Source organism: Pygoscelis adeliae, unplaced genomic scaffold (assembly GCF_000699105.1).
Source record: "Pygoscelis adeliae isolate BGI_AS28 unplaced genomic scaffold, ASM69910v1 Scaffold308, whole genome shotgun sequence".
Taxonomy (NCBI): Eukaryota; Metazoa; Chordata; class Aves; order Sphenisciformes; family Spheniscidae; genus Pygoscelis; species Pygoscelis adeliae.
The window spans coordinates 1493869-1508762 of record NW_008825306.1 but is presented as its reverse complement, the minus strand read 5'-3'; positions in this window follow the sequence as shown (position 1 = coordinate 1508762).

The window sequence follows — 14894 nt, the reverse complement described above, 5'->3', positions numbered from 1 at the left end:
GGAGACCTTATTGCAGCCTATCAGTACTTAAAGGGGGCTTATAAAAAAGATGGCGGCAGACTTTTTAGCAGGGCCTGTTGCAGCAGGACAAGGGGGAATGGCTTTAACTAAAGGGGGGTAGATTTAGACAAGATATAGGAAAGAAATTTTTGACAATGAGGGTGGTGAAGCACTGGCACAGGTTACCCAGAGAGGTGGTGGATGCCCCATCCCTGGAAACATTCAAGGTCAGGTTGGACGGGGCTCTGAGCAACCTGATCTAGTTGAAGATGTCCCTGCCCACAGCAGGGGGTTTGGACTAGATGACCTTTAGAGGTCCCTTCCAACCCAAACTATTCTATGATTCTATGCTTGCAAGTCTAGGGAAAAATAAAACCCAAAACAAACAAACCTGCTGCATCACCATGGGCATCTATTTGTGGTGTAGCTACAGGGCTTCTTCAATATTGCTCCAAAAGTCAGAATAGAACTCCGTTTTACAAGAAAAATGTACTTGCCCTCTGTCTGAAATGTCAAAGATGACAATATTTCTAATGAAATGTATTTTAAAATATATGGTTTTTTAGCAGAAAGAACTTACTCAAGAGTCCTCACAAATTCCCACTCACCTGCCCCTCACTCACGTCTAACATTGTCAAGCTATTTTTTCACTTGCCATAATCTAGGTTGTCTAAGACATATCAGTTCTTTGTGTCCTTCAGTGTTATGGGGTATCAAACTCTTTGTTGAGATAAAAAGCTCCATGCCATGTCTCCAGCGAACTAGCTTTTCCTCATATTTCAAGGGAAATATGCCACGCTATTAGAACTAGATTAAAAGAAACCAGAGCTCAATTGCCAGACAAGCAGTTTACATTTATGATCTGGAGGCCAAACGATGTCTGTGCTTTACTTGAAATATAATAAAGAATGGAGAGGTTGTCTGCTCAGTAGCATTGATGAGGAATATGCTATTCTGTAGTAACTCTGGCATTTTAAATTGAGGACTCCATTGAATTTTGTCATTACTTTTCTACACAGACGAGCTGTAAGAACCACTGAACTTAAAAACATTGCAACAGAACGATTATTTTAAGAAACAGAAATTGGTAGCATGACAAATTAAGAGATAAACCCAGAAAACTAATTACTGTCATAAAGGAAAAAGATGAAATTCCGGAGTACGCCCATAACATTTTAGATAAGTTATGTGGAAACAGCAAGAAGCACAGTGAATTCACCGTTGGCCACTACTCCCTGTGAGACCTGGAGAGTACCAATAAGGCAGGAAGTTAGAGCTACCAGAAAGAAACCAAACACAAAAATTACAACACGTAAAAAGCAATGCCAGCACATCAAATTCAAGCAAAGTTACGTGTAAGAAGGTTTCCTCAGAGCATCTTATAAAACACATTTAGCATTTTAACACTCCTTTTCTCTGTTTGAAAACTTGAACATTAATTGTCAGACAATATTCAAGGCAAACTTCTGCCTTTCTTGAGCACACAGGTAATCTCAGACACTTGATCAACCCTCAAAAGCTGCTGTGTATAAATTAGTGTGTGCTAGTTACCTCATGAGTTTTCCCTCAGTTTATGGTAAGTAAAACAAAAAATGGCAGAGCCATTTTAGTTTAAGATTTTGTATATTTATAAACACACGTATCTATATGAATCATGGTTACATCAGTGCTAACATTCAATGCCTATATAATGTTCTGCTTTTACCTAAACAAAACTGTAGCTTAACGTTGGTCTAATGAAAAGGTATGTTTTCAGCTCATTTTAATTAAGCAAATGCAGTAATGACCATGTGAGCACTCCTACTCTAGCTCAGTAAAACTGATGCCAACAATGGCATAAGCAAACCTGTTTCTAATCTGTTCAGGGTAAACTAAAATACTTAGTCAGCCTCTCTTTACGACAGCTCTGGGACTGTGATTAAAGCTTCTTCAAAACCAAGTACCTGACTACACTCATAAAATAAACCTGGTTTATCCTTATTACCTGAAATTAGCCTACAGTAAAATGATGCCAGGCAAGCATTTTACCCTTCTTTAGTCAATGGGAAGACAGTTATATTCAAACTAATTCTGCGTGGGTAGATATTTCAATGAATTTGAAATGGAAACTTTGAACTTGAAATTACCCCATTGTAACTGGAGCCAGACTGAGGTTTTAATGAAATATAAATACTGCATTTCTGCAGCATCACTAGGTTACCTAACCTGAGTATGTGGGCATACTGGAAAGCATCCAGTAAGAATTATGAGACCTGGAGACAACATAAAAGAAAGACTGATGGAAAGACACATGGAAAAAATAACGGAGAGGTGCAGTCGAATCTGTAAAAGGCCACCTAAAAACAGAAGGAAACAATCTGTCCCATCAGGCTGTAGTGGCCCGGGAAGGAGAAGAGTTCCCTGTCTCAGCAAAGCTCGGGTTGCCTGACAGGGATGCTAGGAAGGGTGGGCTCTGGCAACCTGGAGCAGTCTGGAAGCCCAGCACCGGAGGGCCGCGGGAGTACCTTGTACAAGTACCCATCCTAAGTTACATAGGTATAGGATGCATATGCTGCCTTGGGGCAGCGGGTAGCAAGAACGTCTGCTTGAAGGTTCTGCCCGGGCCTACTTAGCCAACTCCACCTGTGACACAGAAAGAGCACACTCAGTTACAACCATCTACTCAGTGCATGTTTTCAGTTACATTTTCTGGTGTGTGATGGAGCATCTGCACTCAATTCACATCTCCCTCTCCTCAACCGACACATTCACGTATAACAAGGAGGAAAATAACACGTGTTCAATCTACAGAGTCACAAACGGGTAAATCCTATATATGTACCCAGTGAATGAGTGAAATGATCCTATTGGTTCACTGTTTTCCAGAGATTTTCAATGATTAGGGCAGCATAGTTTCACATAGGAAAATTGTCGTAATTATTACAACACCAAGACAATGAATGAAGGAAACCCAATTACAATACACCACATGTATAAGCTTCCAGAAGTCTTTTAGGAAGGTGATTCACAAGAAGGTACTGAAGAACACCAAGTAGTCCAGTAGAAAAACCAAATATTTTGAAAACAGAAAGAACTGTCCAGAGACAGAATGCAAAGAGGAAAGATCAATTCCTTTCTGTGAAAACTAGCAAGTTGGGAGGCTTGAAGATTTCACATTGGTGCTGTTTGCTTCAATAAAACAATCTGGAAATTCGTTGAGGAGTGAGATAGGTAATTTCAGGTGCCATGAAGTTATCAGCTTCTTCACGAAGCCAGCAAATGACTAATGAAGATCTGGTATTTCTTCCACAATGGGGAAACCTGCTCAGTTCCCTACAGGAGGAGGGTGAATGATGAAAGTAATGCAAAGCACTAATGTCATCTTCAACAGATACTGTACCAATCCAGTGCTCAGTTAAAAATTTGGGTATGGTGTTTGCAGTTCACACAAAAATCCTCCCTGCCCCTGTAGTATCTCTATAGATATTTGGTAACACCTTTGTGAATGTAATTTATTATAGTGAAATCTCCTTTTGTGCTTCTTAAATCCCATTACTGATTTACTTCCTCCTGAATACATTATCCAAAAAAATAATGCTAGCAGTGCCAAATACATCATTCATGTATGCTACTCAGTCTCCTCAGGCAGTTGTCTGCTCTTCAATGTCCTCAAACTATTCTTATTCTCCTATATCAAGACACATTCAGAGTGATATTGGGATTGGGGCGGGGGGGAGTGACCCACAAAACCCACGATATCCTAAATGGTCACTGATCTGTGACAGCTATTGCAGAGCAGTATTACTGTCAGTCTGCCAGTCAGCCAAGAGTGATAAGGCCACCTATCACACATCCTCTAGCCCAGAGGGAATTCTGATGTCTTTCAATGAACGCCAGTAAAATCCGAAACTGTAAAAAGGAACAATCTGACAAAGAATTAACAAAAATAAAAGTAGTCACAAAAATAGTCAAGCATTTAATTCTTTCCTGGAAAAGACTAAGAAAAAGGATTTAAATATGAACAAAAGAACAAAATAAGGGCAACGTGCCTGCTTTCATGCCTTACAAGTGCACTGTCTGCTAAACACAAAGCCTCACTAATGTCTTATGGAATTTCAGCAAAATTAAGTGTTGATGAAGTCAAACTTGTGTATGTTTTCCCGGAGCCAGCTCTGCTAATAATAATGATAATAAAGGCTCTGGTTTGTTGGTTGGTTTGTTTGTTGAGGGAATTAAGGAAAGAACATACAGAAAGGGATATTGCCAGGGATAGTATATACTTGTAAAAATTTGAGATGGCTGAATATGGTTTGGGTTTTGTTCCAGATGACACTATTTTGTAGGAAAGGACATATTTTTTGATCCTTTCTAAGGGTTTTTCTTTTTAAGGTAAATAAAAGATAAATACAGCCAAAAGGTGTTATACTTTATGGTGTTTCACTTCAAAATGGTGGACATAGCAGAGAAACAAGTCACCCTACACATGATAAGTATTTTTTGGTTTAGAAATAAAGTAAAAAGGTGAAAGAACAAATGGACAGGGGTGGTACAGCCAGAGTAGGTGGGCTTTACATCTTTTCCAGACCTTAGTTGGACTTTATTAAACTATGGTAGAGTCTACTGCATTCTGTAGTCTCTAGCCTGCTGACAGCTGTTGTGACTTATCAATTTCAGCAGAAAGGGGAAAAGCTTTACAGCTGCTCTAACCTCTACCAGCAATGAAAATGTTGTCTTCATTACCAGGGAGTCCAAAGAGCTGTTTCTCTCCTGCCCACCCAACTTCTTTTGAGAGAATCGACTTTGACAAGAATGAACCCTATCTGTTTCCAACTGTAACGGACATGAGAGCTTTGATTGCTGAAGCAACTTTTGCAGGCTGGGTACGTTTCTCTAGGTGACACTAACAGTGACCATAAAAGATTCAGTTTACACTTCAAATAAAAATCAGCATGCATGCAGTTCATAAGCCACATTAATGCACCCTGTGCTTTGGCCTCTCAGTACATACAACACAAACAAGGGCTATAGTGCAACATGAAACCCAGTATTAATGCAAACTAAAGCTTTTGCCACAAAAAGTGGTCTTTCAAACAAAGTGTTCTTGGATATCTACTGGATTTGTTAACTGGAATTCATGGTTATGTGCTGTTATATGTACTGAAAAGGATTAAACTATGAACTGCCTTGATGCACTTCCTTAACACTGGCCCCACAATCCTGCAGCCTCGGGAGATGTCCTTTCCAGATGTCTGTCAACTGCCAAGAGAGAGTTGCCAGCAAAGCCAGTCAGAACAGCCACAATGATTGAAAGTGTTGAAGAAGAAAAGAAAGGAAAAAGAAAAAAGAATCCTTTTAGAACTTGGAGGAGAGGGGATGAACAAGAATTCAGACAAAGTCAGAACAGCACTTCCTTGGATATATTAGTATCTCAGGTGACAGATGCCAATAATTTTACAGGTTTAGATCTTCACCAGAGGGTCTGAACTGCTTCTGGTGCTACACGAGTCGATTTGTACCTAACCCTTCATACAGCATTAAAAAAAAAAAAGAAAAAAAGAAAAAAAGGAAAGAAAAATACCCCTAACTCTACAGTTCATACTAGCTGCGTTACAGTGCCAAGGTCAGATACCTTGCTCGGGTTATCCTTGCCAGTTTTGTCAGTGTCAGCCACGCAAGCTAAAGCAGCCACCCGCGAGATGTGAATCTGCACTCTGCTTTTATAGATTGAAAGCGTTGGTCCATATTACATTTTTAAGTAGGTATAACTTATTCATCCAACGGAATGTGCTCTTGCAGCGAGTTGCTGATCCCACTGGTATCTTGCACTGCACGATACACCGTCCATGTTCCTTGTGCTGCTTCGCAGTGGGACTGTCTGCTCCACAAACCAGTCCAGTAAAAGGAACTGGACAACAGCTTTTCTCCAAGAAAGAGTGAGAGCCTATGCAAAAGCCACGGAGGAAATCTGCAAAGACAGAGTAGGCTTCAATGCAGGTCTCTCTTCAAGGTTTATTTTGCATGAATTTGCAGTGAGAAGAAATGCTTAGGCCAGACCTTTTTCGTGGCTGGATCTGCCTTGTTTCCATTTCTGTTTTTCTGTCCTCCCTCATAGTCATTGTATTCTTTTAATCTCCACTAGAGCTTAAGAAGGAGCTGAGAATACAGCTCCATTCCTTCAGAGCAGCAGTCAAAAGAATACTAATTAGCTTTTGTCTTTTGTTGTTCTCAGCTTTAGTTGTAGTTAAGCCAAAATATCTGACTCCTCTGTCAATAGCAGAAGAATGCAGAGACCAAACACATATTTGTAAGATAAAGAAATAATGACTGCTCTCTTAGTTCCATAAGACAAATTAAATGTAACATTATGTACTGCCCTATGCAATTATGCAGTACTGTCCAGCACTTATGTCCTGCCCTATGCATGAGGGTATTCACCATAGTCAAAGTCAGCAACACATTCACTGACCAGATTTTCAATGAGGCCCAAGTAGCTTTCATCCCTGCCAAGACCTTCCCTAGTCCTACTAAAAGAGAAGCAAAAGGACCATGTTTACACAACCTTGCCCCTCCTAGCTTGCACTGCTCAGACTAAGGTGTGTACTGGCTCTCACTGTAACAAAAGCTTTTGCTGTCCTGCACGCTCCAGACCTGGCCTGTTCCTTACGCATTTTTTCCCCGAGCATCTGGTATTGGGTACTTCTGATACCACAGAAGACAGACCTTCAAGTGTGCCAGGACTGGCCAGTATACTAAAACTCGGTCCACATGACAGCGTGCCACAATGCTGAAATAAATTCGCACTTTTTGAAAGACTTTTGAGGGTCTTTAGCCACAGCTTGCTTATAATACCTGAATTAGTCCCATCTAACTAACGAATACTACTTTCTCTGTTTCTCCTGGATGCTCATCCAAGAAAAATGAAGACAGACCCTCAATGTCTAGCATGAAACCCCTCCTCTCCACTGGCAAGGTTAGCCATTATCGGCATATCACATGGCTGGCCTGTAACAAGATATTAATTATAGAGCTCAAGTTATAACCATTAGGTTTTCATGGAAGGAGGATTTAGTGAATAGGACTCATGATTCCTGATTTCTCCATCTACTTGTGCCCCTGACTTAATATGCAACATTGGCCAAATCACATTATGAGAGTTGTATTAAACTGGGCACAATACTGTTTACACACCTCAGTGAGTACTGTGAGGGCTTTTGGCCCTTAGAACATTTTGGGTTCTAAATACAGTAATCTGCTCTCATAGAATTCTAAGTCAAATAATGTTAAAAAGCTCTTTGGGGGATGCTGATGGTTTTCCATCAGGGCTCTAGCGATGGTTTTTCCGTGAGGGTCTCGATGATCCTTCTTTTGGCTCTACATGCCAACTCACAGGGGCACTTTGCTGTTATTAGTCATGCAGATCTGTTATTTCTGATGAAGTGGTAATCAACCTGTGTAAGAAAGTGCTGGAAAACAGAATCTCATTCTGCTAGGACATCTTTAGTAAGGCTAGGAATAAGATCAGCTAGAGGGAGGCTGCTTTTGCAGGAAGTAATATCCAAACTGCCATGCAAATACTCCTTCTAGCACATCTGAGGTGTGACAAAGACTGAATCCCTAACTTTTTTCATGGCTTTTATGCAATAGCTGTAGTCTCAAATGGCCAAACTATTGACAAGAGGAGTTGTTCAGCATCCAAGCTTATTCCACTGCTAAAGCAGTCTGCAGACCCACCTTGATACTGCTGAGTTCCTGCTAAACAACAGCAACTTTATCTGAACCCTTCTTCCCAGTTTGTATACCAGAGGCACAGAAAAAACTATCAGGTGGTACAAGCTCTCAGTTACTCCTGACCTGGAAAAAACTGAACCTAAGCTAAGGTGAAAGACTGTACTTGCCATTAGCAATTCTCTAGAGTTTTTCAGTCATTTCATTTTCCACATTTCTAATCAGTCTATAGGTTGACTGTTCTTAAACATTTAAACATGCTATTTGGGCAGGAATGAGAAAACTGTCTTCTGTCTCCATATTGGAGTAAAAAAATAAGATATCCACATGTTTGACTTCATCTGTAATGAACAGTGCCCGTGTCTTGATGATTACCTTGTCCACACGTATGTTTTAATTTCTGATTTGTCACACAAAATATAACTGAGGCAGTTTTTATATACAGCAGTGAAGGATTATATAAAACATTCTCAGCTGCACGCAACAGATGCTAGAACAAAGATCACTGTTTTAAGCATTTTAAATCAAAAGCAATAGCAACTGGGACAACATTAAGATTTTCTGATATGCTGGTTTTCAACTATTTACATACAAACTATTTGTTAAATAGAAGATGCCTTCACTATAAATATTACTAACAGAGAGAGGGGTTGGCAAAGCATTATAGTCACAATATTCAAGTTTAAAACATTTTCAATTATTTGTAAACTATTCTTCACTGTAGGATGCATACTAACCTGCAGGTAATGGAACAATATACTTACACTTTTCTTTCAATGTTAAGAACTACTGAAGATGATGTTTTTCCATCTGAACAATTCAACTACTTCAATAACACTTTAGTACTATTTCTAAAGAGACAAACAACCCTCTCCCACAACAATACTCCAGACAAGTACCATGATTTGAGTTTTTGTCCAATCTAGATGCAAGATAAGTCTTTGTTCAGACATAAGTGTCCCACCTTTGGGCGAATTTTTATGGATAATTTGTATTATAATACACAAGTCATTCTTCTCCCAGGATTGCTTCAAAGCCTAAGTTAGAATTTGCACAAGGATTATTATACTTGACAGAAGGCTTAGCTGTGGGTCCAATAAAAAACACATGAAAGAGGACAGAAGTAATAAAAATTAATAGTCCACTGTTGTTATATGGTTAGGAGCACGGATGTCAACAATACAAAAAACCTATCATGTTATTTATCAGTTTTCGCATGCAAGCTGCAAAAATAAGGAAGTAGCTTTAAAAAATATAACTATATTATATATATAATAAATATGTATAATAATATATAATATTATATACTGTTTATAATTATAATATATAATAAATATATATAAAATATACCTAAATCAGTTACTAACAGAGCATATTTTCTGCTTAAGACGTTTAAATACTGGTGTGCTACGCATAAAATATACCTAAATCGGCTACTAACAACAGAGCATATTTTCTGCTTAAGATGTTTAAATAGTGGTGTGCTACTCTGTAGCTACAAATGAATCACACTATTTACTGCTAACTAGTAGAATGGGCAAGAATGGTCTGGCAGCTTGACAGGGATTTGTGGAAATAAAAGACTCGGGTATCTCAACAAGTGTCAGAAATAAAATGGATCTTGTTAAAGCATGGAGGGCTAAGACATTTGTATCAGGCTTTTAAGCTAACCAACTAACAGTGCAAATTCAACACCTAGGAAGATATCCACAACCTAACAAGTCACAACTGGGTATCAGTACATGCTCTCCTTATACTAGGAGTTTTAGAAATAGTAAGTGAGAAAAGGGAAAGATAAAATGGAAGACAGTTTATTAAATAAAAACTACTCTAATATTAGAAGTCCATTACTTTCTTGGAAGAAATGTTCTTGAGGAATTTCCCTGCTCTGAAACTTATAATCATTTCACTACCGAATGAACAGCAGGCATCAGACGTATTTGTAACAATAACTGGGAATGCTTATGATTATTCTGACTTTACAGCTGGATTTAAGACATTAATATTTCTTGCATTTATTTAGTCTAGTATCTCAGCTACATACTGTTACTTACACACACACACTAACAGAAAAATGTGGCATTTCTAGGATTGTTGAAGTTAAGTCTGGAAACTATGCCATTTAGTACTCTAATTCTATCTAGTCTCACAGAGCCTAGGTGGACTTGGACCATGCACTTCAAAACCATGTATTCAAATGGTCTTCGGAAGTCACACACATGATAGTACCGGAGAGCGCTGTACCCCAGGGGTGCAGCCTCTGCAGCAGACAGAACTGAGGTTTTATGAGTTAGAGACAGACATCTCTCCGTTTTCTCAGGGGAAGACAGTGCCCAAAGAGATCAGAACAGTAGTAGAGCCACATTCCTCCCTGCTCATCCATCCTCTACAGGTGCCACACTAGACAGCAAGACTATCAATAGAGTAGTATAACACTGAGCAAAAAAATCCTAGCTGTTTAGGAAGGAAACACACTTCTGCCCTCATGGTGCTTCCTTAGGGACATCAGAACTAAGTTTGCCCCACTGTATGGTGCCATTTCTCATAGGGTTTGACCAAGTCCACATAAAGTGTGATATATTCCAAGTCAGGCACGAACTGAAATCCCAGCTCCGCACGGTTTCAGATCTTTGTGGGCTGGGACCAAGTGCACTAAGAAAACATGCCACAGCATGCAATTTAGTAAGAAACAATGACAGGAGCTAGAAGATATTTCACAGAACTGTCAGCATTTATGAGGGTTTAAGTCTATAAATTTTGTCAAATATGGGCACAGTTTTACTCTCTCCCTCTCATCCCCCACCCCAAAACCCTACCCAAAAAAACAACAGTCAAGACAATGAGACATGGCCTAATCAAATCAGTCAATTTTTTGCAGGATCCTTGTACTTTTAGTTTTCCTACTTTTTAAAGTAGTGGCTATTTAAGGATGGTTGAAATAAATTCATTCAGAGATAAAACGAAAGATGCTAAAATAGTCTGAGACAACTATCTTTGTGAACCTAGAACAGAATTATAGACCAAACAGCATTAGTGTAAAAATGTTGCCTACTTATGCAGCAGAACTGTGCTATAGTGTAGTAAGAACTCCTGTCAAGCTACCTCGGTGAGAAAAAGAAGCTCCTAACTGCTTTTCATTCCTGTTGCACAAGCAACGCAACTTTTAGAAGAGGATCTGCCTCCTCTGTGGCCCATGCACCTTCACAACAGAATTGTTAAGAACATCTCTGACTTTGCTGCTAGAGAAGCAAGAGCCAGAATGAAGACAGCTTGAATTTCCGATCTCAAACTGATATGCAGGGCTGGCATTCGGAAAAGAAGTGTCTTTTTTTCCTATAAGCTGAGAAAATTTGATCTAGCAGGCTCCAAGTGGCAGTAATTGTGGAACCCCACAATGCTGTTTTAACATCACTTTTCAGGAAATAAACAACTTAGAAAGTTGTCATGAAAGTCTCAATGATTGCAAAGCTAAATACAGCTGGTGTTCCAGTTCCTGCTGTTAGGTAGTTACTTTCTGTATTTGGGAACTGTTCTCTCAATGGGCATTTAAAAAAAGTGAGAGAGTCAGGACTAGTTCAAATCTGAAGACAGATTAAAGGAGCTGACAGAAGGAAGAAACAGGATTCAATGATGAGAAAGAAGTAGCTGTTACAAGACTCCTGGAAATTTCTGAGCAAGGGAAAAGAAAAAGACTGCATCATTCTTCAGAGAACTTTTCTTGATGGTTGCAAGTCTTAGCTGAAATTATGGCTGTTACTAATCAGTTACATACATGCCACCACATCCATGAGTTCATTTATGTATAAATTTCCCTATAAGCATAGTGACACCGTAAGTATAAAACAGCAATTCAAGTATTTTATACCAGGCTATGTTACTGTGAGTCATTGTGAGACTTTTGCTGTGTATGGCAAAAAACCAGGGGAATGAGAAGGCAAAACTGTGTCCTCTGCCCTCTTAAGGTTCTTGGCTGGGCTATTTTGCATGGCAAGAGCCAGCAAGTGCAATGGCAGGGAAGAGAAACAGTCATGGTCAGTGTGGGTCACCACACTTCTTCCTCTGCAAGAAACGGCCAAAATTGTACCCTCAACACTGAGGTTGAGCAGGGGCTGGAGTGGAAAAGAAAGCCTATGGTCCTCAAAAATTACTCTTGCTGGTCATGCATGACAAAAAAGAGCTGGCATAACCACAGCCACACTCCCATCTTCCAGTGTTGCTTCTGGAAGCAACAACACTGCTCCCTCTGGCAGCCCTCAGGCCCCAGTCCCTGCTGGTTAATCTACAACTCACAAGGGAAAGGAGGAGCACTATTCCTGCCTTGTTAGTAATTCCCAAAGAACAGTTTCAAGAAAATGTGGTTCCAAGGGTATTCCTACATGGCCTTTTGACGTGTCTGTCATTGTACTTTATGTACTTCATGTGCATAAGGACTCAAAAGAGAAAGACATTTTAGAGGTGTTACAAGATTATTTTTTTAAAAAAGTTCTCCCATGAATTTTAAAACCAATCCCACCCTCTTACTTGTTTAATGAGCTATAGGAATTACAAGCTGAATTACATGTTGACAAGCAGTCATGACATCACAGCAATTTTAAGCTTTTTGAGACAAAACCTAGTTTTATTTTTTATGTTCATGCTATGTGTAAGACATAAAGGGTCTGCACATTCAAAGTACTTCAGTCTCTCATCTGAAAGACTACGCTAAAAACAGCACATACTGATCTGCTACACCAGCAGAACATGCATGTTTGGCGGTATCATTCATTCCAGCTTCCACACTAAACACATTGCTACCAGCAAGGTTACATCTCTAAGATGGACTTGGCCAACCCACTACACCAACTGCTCATCGTACCATCCTACACTTTATTGGCATCATTAATATGATAAGAAGAAGGTTGTATGAACCTTGCCCAAGTCATTGAAAATCCGGGGGCATTTTGCCCGTGATCAGCAAAGCTCATTAAGTAGCAAACTTGTCTTTTTATAAGAGTTACAGGTTGCCAAGAAGGCAGCCACGACACAGGAACAACTCCCCATTTTCTGTGTGCAGTGTAGTTTACTGAGTTCTGTAAGTCACGTACAACATAATGCACAACAGTAAACTCTCTACATGCAGTCATAGTGTAGAGCATTTTTGTACTTGTACATGCCATAGGTAAAATAAAGGCTTTAACATGGTATATGACAAGTAGGTTCTTTGTGACCGATTCTGACCCTGCAATCATATTGATCCCAGCAGACGTGTCTGCACATGTTCTGAGACTTTCTAGATAGAAGGATCTTTCTGCATTTATATGATTGCAGGATCAGGTCCTAAGACTGTAAAGACAAATGGTAAACTATTGAGATTCAACAGCAACAGTTGAATTTGAACATAGCAATACTCCAACGGTTTTCACATAGAACGGAGGCTCAAACCAACGTGATTCAACAGAATATGGTAGAATATGCTTTATTGTTTCAAGTCTAAAGAAAACCCCCCAAAACATGTGAATATTTGCTTTTTTACAGCGCTCATCCTTTGGGAGGTGAAGGGGAAAAAAAAAAAAATCACTGCCTCCTTATTACTGCAGACCAAAATTCATTTTTCTTGGTATTTTGCCAGTTCACTTCCCAATGAGCAGCACCCACCAAGCAAGGTCACATAAACAACTGTAAAAACAAGTATCCTTTGTGCTTGAAGACGAATGAATCATTTGGAAAAACGTGACATCTTCAGTACTATTCCTGCCATGATGCCATATTTCTCTAAATTATGCAATCCATCAATATAGCATTCATAAATGTATTTCTGCAAAAAATGACCTTAAGTAAGTTTCTGCATAACAGCAGCAAGTGGGATTTCTCAGTGAAAGTGAAAATCTGGAGGAACAGGAATGCTGGAAGACCATATGCCAGCTACCCTACAGCAGAAGCTTCCAAGCCCAAACAAGGGCCATCTGAAAACACAAACGACAACTCTGAACAGTCAATCATTGAAGTAACCCTCCTTTTTCTTTCAGCTGCAAAGAAATTGGAACGAAGGCTTTGCAAGAGATGCACAGAATGGACAGCAAAGTATCACATAGTCACAGGGATGCCTCAGCTGACAGGTCTTGTGGCCTCCTTTGAGGTCCTTTGCTACATGATTTCATTCCTCCTGCACCTTTAAGCCCCTTCATAGCTAGATATTTACAGATATTGCTGCTACCAATCCCAGAAGTTGTTGAAGTGCAATATGGCTCCTAATACATCATTGTATGTTATCTGGCAACACCTCAGAGTTAAAAAGTCCAAAAAACCCCTGTTTAATAGGAAGTTCTAACTACTTTGCTCCGACTCTTTTTGTTAGCTTCCTTCAGCCCTTAAAATGTGTTAAATCAGTTAACTAAGCTAACTAGCAATATTCAGATAAGTTTCTTAAGGGAGAGATGCTGTCGTATGAACTGCTGATCATCCCAAGACGTTTTTCCTACACTCATCATTGCAGCAAATGAGGCATATGATCAGCAACATATCTAATGGGTAGACGTGATCCTACATGAGCCAGACTAGAGCATACAACAACCGATATAGGAGTGTCATTTTTTTTTGTTATTGACATCTCACACAGCAGTGGAGCAACACAGTAAGTAAATTGTGGTTTTTAAATGATGTAGTTGTTGAATACAGAAAGGCATCTCAACCACTAATATACAAGTGATTTTTTGTAGAAGAAGGACCTATTTCACTGTCTTCAAAATCAAGGGCAAAACTTCTAAAGGTAACAGCGGTGAGGATGATGCCTTTAAGGATCCTGATACCCTTTCAATTCTCAATTCATTCACTACATGATTTACATAAAATGAAACAAATATAAGTTCTGAGAATAATCTTCAATACTGCGATATAGTGTAATTAGCAAGCAGCATCATTTTAATTAAATGTCATAAGATAATGGTCTATTGTTTCTGCCAAAACAAGCCAAAAATTCCAGATTTATGCATGTTAACACCAAACATGTTATACCAAACCCTTTGGTTCACTCAAACCTCTGAATCTTGTATGCCATTATCATGGAAATTCCCACTTGCAAATCAATGTCTAAGATGTCCCATGAAACACAATCTGAGATAATGCTGCACAGCTGTTAAGTCCAAAGGCTTTCCGCCTCCATAAACTAGGTCAGGTAATCACCTAGTAGTGATGAGAAAAATCTTATCTTTCCC